The sequence below is a fragment of the Otolemur garnettii genome, unplaced genomic scaffold (assembly GCF_000181295.1).
Source record: "Otolemur garnettii isolate 467f Iridium unplaced genomic scaffold, OtoGar3 scaffold00078, whole genome shotgun sequence".
Taxonomy (NCBI): domain Eukaryota; kingdom Metazoa; phylum Chordata; class Mammalia; order Primates; family Galagidae; genus Otolemur; species Otolemur garnettii.
The window spans coordinates 7,897,221-7,904,644 of NW_003852473.1; the positions used below are offsets into that span (position 1 = coordinate 7,897,221).

Sequence of the window (7,424 nt, forward strand, 5' to 3'; positions counted from 1 at the left end):
AAAAAAAAAAAAAAAAATATATATATATATATATATATATATAGCTTCAGCCAAGCAAATTTTCATGGTAGTTTTTAATACAGCTTAGCAGTCTTTATCACCAAGCCAATTTTGAGCTACTTTCCAATTTGGATTTTTTTACCTTTCTTCCTAAATATGACTATTTTAAAAGCAGCTCAAAATTTAACTTGTTTCTGATTTCTTTTCAGATTATATCCTTTTGAGTTATAAATTTTTCTATCATTGCAAATCCTTTTCTTAAATCTTTTGTTTTTTTCCCTTTGCTTTGTATGCACCCTACAATTTAACTGTTTCAAGTTATAGTTTGTTTATACCTAGATATTTATTTTTACAATTTTTCACATTGACATTAATACTTTCATTTGAGGGCTAGTCACTTGGTATGAATTTTTTTAAAATAATATACATTGTTGTCATTATATTCAAAGAAATGGCAGTACCTCTAAAAATATCTGGAAAATGCACAATGTGCTTGACACTCTATAAAGTATAAGTCACAACAGGGTGAGACTCACTACATTGACCCAGAAGATAGGATAGCAAATGGAAAATTCAGCCATCTTTGTTAATAAAAAAAGGAGTATCAAAGAGAAACCATTAACATTAACATTTATAATACTGGTAATTAATAGACTTCCATAACTGGGACTACTTTGAGTAATGATAATTTGATCTATAACTAAACATTTAATCCAATGTTAAGAGCTTTCCCACATCAAAGTCTACATTAAATTCAAATTTTGGCTTTAATATTTCAAACTATAATATATAATCTAGGGATTCATGGACAGTATATAAAGAAATACACTGCCCATAAATTCTGTTAACAAAGGAGCATTACAGATGATTGTCAGAAGTCCTAATAGTTCATAAAGCATAAAAGTAACATTCAATATTTCCCTTTTGGTAGAAGAACTAAGAAGAATGGTATAGTAGGTAAAATATTGTTGTCTGGATATAATTTATTATCCCAGAAACCAAAATATTAATATTGTTAAAGTATTTTAATGCCTGATATATAAATGACTTTGATTTTTCTATCAAAAATCCCTCTAATTCTCTGATTCTAAAGTCAATATTCTTTCTGAAAGAAAAAAGCATCACATTTCATTATTCTGTAAAACTATAATGAAATCGACTGTAATGTGTCTCAGTTCAATTTAAAGATTCTTGGATAATTTGTTGTGTGATCACAGAATGTAGGCTGAAGTGCATTTCCACACAGTGAAGTGCTCACATCAGTTGAGTTTGTACTTGCCCTTCTGCACAGTGTCTAGACGCAGGCAGCCTCAAACTACGGCCTGTGGGCCATATGCAGCCCACCTAGGACATTTATCCAGCCCGCCAGGTGTTTTTGCCACCGCTGCCTGTCCTGCTTAGCAGCCAACTCGTCCCAGGGCCCACAGTCTGGCCCTCCAACGGTCTGAGGGACAGTGAACTGGCCCCCCGTGTAAAAAGTTTGAGGACTCTGGTCTAGAGCATGGTTTATGCTCAATAATTGTTGCTAAATGAATCATAAATAATTTCTGGGAGTCAGAACAGAGAATTTATTAAATGTACTTTACAAAGTAATCATTCTAAAATGCATCCCACCCAAGTAATGCTAAAAATAAAAGAACAATAAAAATCTGACACTCTATTCTTGAACCGTGACCACCTCTGGGGCTCCTCTTCTCCTCAGCAGCAAACATGCGTGGATAGGGCTCACAGCCACATCTTTGGTTTCTGACCCCTGATAGCTTTTCTACACAAGCCTTGATAGCTGCTATTTGGTTCACAGACACTGAAGAAAAGATAATAAGACCAATGCTATATTATTTTTTAAGAGAAAATGTCAAGAAAAAAATGAAAATGTCAAAAAACAGGTTGATATACTGTATTACTCAAAGACTGGTTTGTTGGGGGAAGTGACCAAGTGATTTACCAACAGCATTCACCAGTCTTGGGTTACAATGAAGATGAAAAATCAGTGGGAATGCACACTGTGTTTACTTATCTAGGCATCTGACAGATGGAGAAAAAATGGAGAGACACAATTACAATCTACAAAAATGAGTTTCAAATTTCAAAATATAATTTTATATTGAGAAATTTTTTCAAACCCTTATTTATCTGCCTCTATCTTATCATCACATTAACTGCCCTTCCTTCTTGATCACATCTGCCTGCAGGTAGGAATTGTGAGGTGATGTACATTTGAGGTTCAACTGGGACATAAGTACAGAAGTCAGTGGAGAGTGGTTCTTGACGTATTCAAGTCACAAAAGACATGGATCTCATGGGTCATGGGTGAATCTTAGATAGGATTAGGTTTCCTGGTGGCTCCTGAAAAAGAGAATTGTTTGGCACCTCATCGATATCGCTTTTTTTTTTTTTTGAGACAGGGTCTCACTCTTTCACCTGGACTAGAATGCAGTTGTGTCATAGCTCACAGAAATCTCAAACTCTTGGGCTCAAGAGATCCTCCTGCCTCAGCCTCCAGAGTAGCCGGAACTATAGGTGCCCACCACTGCACCTGGCTAATTTTTCTATTTTCAGTAGAGACTGGGTCTCACTCTGACTGAGGTTGGTCTTAAATTCCTGAGCTCAAGCAATTCCCTCTAGCCTCCCAGAGTATAGGATTACAGGCCTGAGCCACCACACTGGGCCAGCTGTCTTCAGTGCCCATCATGTGCCAGGCATTCATTAAGTAGCACATATGTAAGATGAATAATGGTGATCATTTCTTCCCAGTATGAAGAAGCCTCCAGTGAATAAAGAGTAATCAACTAAGTTAAAAAACAAAAAGTCAAAGAAACATAGAGAAAAAGAAACATTCTCCATTGCTCAAAAAGGCTTTCATTGCATGCTTCTAATGATAACAGCAGAGTATCATACTTATTTTTGACAGTTACATGATACTTGTTAACTGATAATACTCATTTGGATAAAGACTATGGGGGATGTGAAGCCCTAGGAAACCTTCTGAAAATTTCTGTTTCTTGGTATTGATGATCCATTAAATTTGTGATTTGAATCCCTTAATCCTAATTTTGTCTTTCTAAAAAAGGCAATCTCTTACTCAAATTCTAAAGTAAAATATACTTAAGCTTAAATCTTCATTCTTTAATGTTTTTTTATTACTAGCTGTATAAAGAAAAACTGTAATATAATATTTCCTTTCTGGCTCTATATATTTTTTAGTGTTGTAACAATATAGCAAATTATTTCTTTTTTGAGACAAAGTCTCAAGCTGTCACCCTGCGTAGAGGCTGTGGCATCACAGCTCACAGCAACCTCAAACTCTTGGGCTAGCTTACAGCAACTTCAAACTCTTGGGCTTAAGCGATTCTCTTACCTCAGCCTCCCAAGTAGCTGGGACTACAGGCACCCACCACAACACCCAGCTATATTTTTTTGTTGCAGTTGTCATTGTTCTTTTAGCTGGCCCAGCCAGGTTTGAACCCACCAGCCCTGGTGTACCTGGCTGGCGCCCTACCCACTGAGCTACAGGCACCGCCAATATAGCAAATTATTTAAGTAATTATTCCAATAACTCTTTCTCATATCAAGAAATAAAGTATTTGTTGCTTACCTGAGATAATTCCATGTCTCAATATTTTCCAATTTTAATTTGTTGAATTAATTATAATTTAAAGAGGGGGATGCAAAACATGAGAAATATTTGAATTATTCCCCTGTTTGGCATCCTCTCTAAAACTCATTTTCTTCTCTTGCGCCATGCTCAAGCTGAAGCTCAAGATTCTCAAGAACTATTTGAGAATCAGTTCTTCTTGCTTCCCTGAAGTCAGGTTTTACTTTCTTGCTTCTGTAACATCCTCTGCTACTGTTTTGGCAGAGCTGTTTGCTTTATTTGACAGTGATCTACTGCAATTTTCTTATTTCAGAACCCTATTCCTTTATTCATAATTTTATGCTCTAATACAGTGGTTCTCAGCCAGTGCATCACGACCCCTTTTTTCCATTTGTAACAATGCAGCAATTAGGAAGGTTGAAAACCACTGCTCTAATACGTTATAAAATAGTTCTAATTTTCCTTTGTAAATTAAATCATTTCATTTTTCTGTCTTGACAGTCTATGGAAGATATTTAAACTAAGTACATAATTTTTCAGTTCTTCTCAATAACTGGAGGACTGTTATACTTTACTTTTGATTCTAATTATGGATCTTTCGTAACAAACCAGATGACCAAATAAGACACAATTACTAAGATTTCACTAAATCCTTGTGTAGTGATAGAAGTATTGTGTAAGTTTTCTTTCTATTCTCCTTTTTTCCACCTGCCCCAGAATTTATTAGTTTGAAATTTAGTTCTATGCCAGTGGTCCATGTTGAAAGAGGTTCTATGAAGCAACAATATGGAACACTTGCTGGTTTCTCTGTTAAGCCGTTACTGGGGACACAGTGATCTTCCTGATTGTACTAAAAGAAATACTTGAATTGAGCAACTGGCTTGTTTAAAACAGACTATGTTTCCCTCTTCTTATTAACTACCAAAAAATCTAGAACATTTATAGTCTATTTCAACCAAACTTTTAGGATCTTAAGACATAATTATTTGTGTAGTAACCCTGTCCAGGCTTCATTTTAACTCCTCTACTTCCAATCTTTCTTTCCTCATTCAGCAAGCTTTGGTCTATTTTAACTGTAATAAAATACATATAACATAAAAAATATCATCTTATCAATGTTAAGTGTATAGGTCAATACACTTAAGCACATACACATACATAACATACATGTAATAATCACATAGCATTTGTCTTTTTGTGTCTGGCTTATTTCACTTAGCACAATACCCGGAAGTTTCATCGGTGGTGCAGCAGGCGTCAGAATCTCCTTGCTTTTTACAACTGAATAATATTCCATTCTAGGGACATACTACATTTGGTTTATTCATTTATACATTAATGGACATTTGAGTTGCTTCTACTTTTTGACAATTATTAACAGTGCTGCTTGGAACATTAGGATAAAAATATTTATCTGAGACCTTGCTTTAATTTTTTAAGGTATATGTCCAGGAGTGGAATTGCTAAATGTTATGGTAATTCTATTCTTAACTTTTTGAGGAATTGCCATTTTTTTCCCACAGTAACTACATCATTCTACAGTCCCACAAACAGTGCACAAGGTTTCCTTGCCAATACTTGTTATTTTCTGATTTTTGATAGTAGCTCTTCTAATGGGTGTGAGATGATGTTGATATGGTTCTGATTTGAATTTCCCTAACAATCAGTGATGCTGATCTTTTCATGTGCTTATTGGCCACTTGTTTTTCACTTTAGAGAAATGTCTTTTAAAGTTTTTTGTCCTTTTTCCTTATTACTTGCTGAGTCATAGGGGTTCCTTGTATATTGTGGATACTCCCTTATCATATCCATGTTTTGCAAGTATTTTCTCCCATTGACTTTTAATTCTTTTGATAGCATACTTTGTTAAACAAATTTTTTTAATTTTGATGTAAGACAACTTATCTCTTTTCTTGTTCCTTGTGAGTTACTTTTACTTTGATTTAATATCATGTTATAAACTGTCTTAAAGCTCTTCTCAGCAAAAATTATAAATGGATACCAATGAAACCACATCTAATATTAGGCATCTTGTTACCTTCCTATGATATCTTTATTTTTTTCCTTATTATAAACTCTTTCTAATTTGTTAATGGTATGAATATAACAAATAATGCTTATACATCTGAACAAAAGCTATCTATGCAGGGAGACAATTTTCCACACCTCTCCTGCATTTCTGCATGTCTTGTGACCATGGTACTCACTGGCCTTTGCTTTATATTCTCTTTTCAAAGATGGTCATGTAGCAAATAGCCTTGGTAGGAAAAACAAGTCTGCTTATAGCCTCCAAAGGTGGAGATCATTTTTTCCACTAAAGCTAAACACAGGCAAGCTCACCTCCCAATATGAAAGAGACACACTCCCTAACTTAAATTTCTTTCCTGTAATACAACCCACTTCATGTGAAGGAGTCACAGGTCTTTGCATCATAATCTGGCAATTGTGGGTCAGGAGAAGACACAAGAGAAGACACACTCTGGGCCATCTACTGCTACACAGTGGTAACAAAGGGAGACACACGTCTTCCATCAACATCCATATAGCTATTTCAAGCTAATTTTTAGCTTGCAAGTAGGAAAAAAAATCTCAGATTCTTCACAGTGACAGATCATGTATTATAATAAATTTTTTTGAAAATACTTGGAAGTTATTTAGCCTAATCTCCCACTCAGCAAGAAATTTCTTCTACATGCCCTGACAGATGGCATTCTAAATATTACTTAAATGTTTCCAATAAAAGCGAACTCTTCTCAGAGCCTGTTGCATCACGGGTTATCAAGTCCCTCCTCACATTGAACTGAGCTGTCTGTAATTAACTGGTTTTTGCCTGGCCTCAACTGGTATGACATTGAATAATTATTTCCCCATGGAAGGCCTTTGAGTATTTGAACATACATACTGAGTCCCTGACTGGTACTATTTTACTCTGTATACATATTGATTTCATTTGGTATTCTTCACATACTATGTTTTCCACATCACTCAATTTAGACACACTTCAAGATGGCGGTGATCCTCACAGATGCTCAGAACTACAGACAAATTCAAGAGACTACATGTCTAAAGCACAGTTCAGTGAGAACATCACACATTATTCAGAAACAATTCTATTGATTTAACACAAAATGTTATGAGCAATTTTTATAGCTCTATTGTCATATCACATTTAGCTTGTAGTTAGTTAAAACAATTAGACTTTTTCTATATGATCAAACTCAGGCCATGAGTTTGTAAAACAATTTTTATAATAGTTCATAACATAAGCTTTTCATTTTATTTCTTTTATTTTTCCCTTTATTAAATCATAACTATGTACATTAATGCATTTATGGGGTAAATGTGCTGATTTGATATATAATGTGGAATGCTTACATCAAACTGATTAACATAACCATCTCCTTGCTTGTTGTAGTAAGACATTTATACTCTATTCTTACTAGTTTGAAAAGTACCATTGCATTAAAACAGTTCTTACTATTTTGAATTTTGCTTCTGTCATCAGCAATATTAGTCCCTGATTAGGTAAAATTTACACCATCTGAAAATTTTAGACATTCTTTCAATGTATTGATTTTAGTCTCTTATGGAGATTCTACCCACAAAAATCTCTAAGGAAAAGCCGTTAAATTTCTTTTTCAGTATAACACAGACTATACTTCAATAGTATGTGTATCAATCAATTACTCAACTAGTTATAATCTACTGAATAATGCTATGATCCAGCATAAATGTTACCATCTTATCCATAAGGTTTTCATGATTTGCTGAAATTAAAACATTCCATGTTCCTAGAATTCCCCAGGTCAACCAACTTTTTTTTTTTTTT

General features: G+C 34.5%; 1 protein-coding gene across 1 annotated transcript in view; it reads left to right on the forward strand.

Annotated features, from left to right (window-relative positions):
• The window catches only part of SPATA16 (spermatogenesis associated 16), a 247,266-nt gene that overhangs the window by 80,560 nt on the left and 159,282 nt on the right, over window positions 1–7,424 (forward strand). The window lies entirely within an intron of this gene.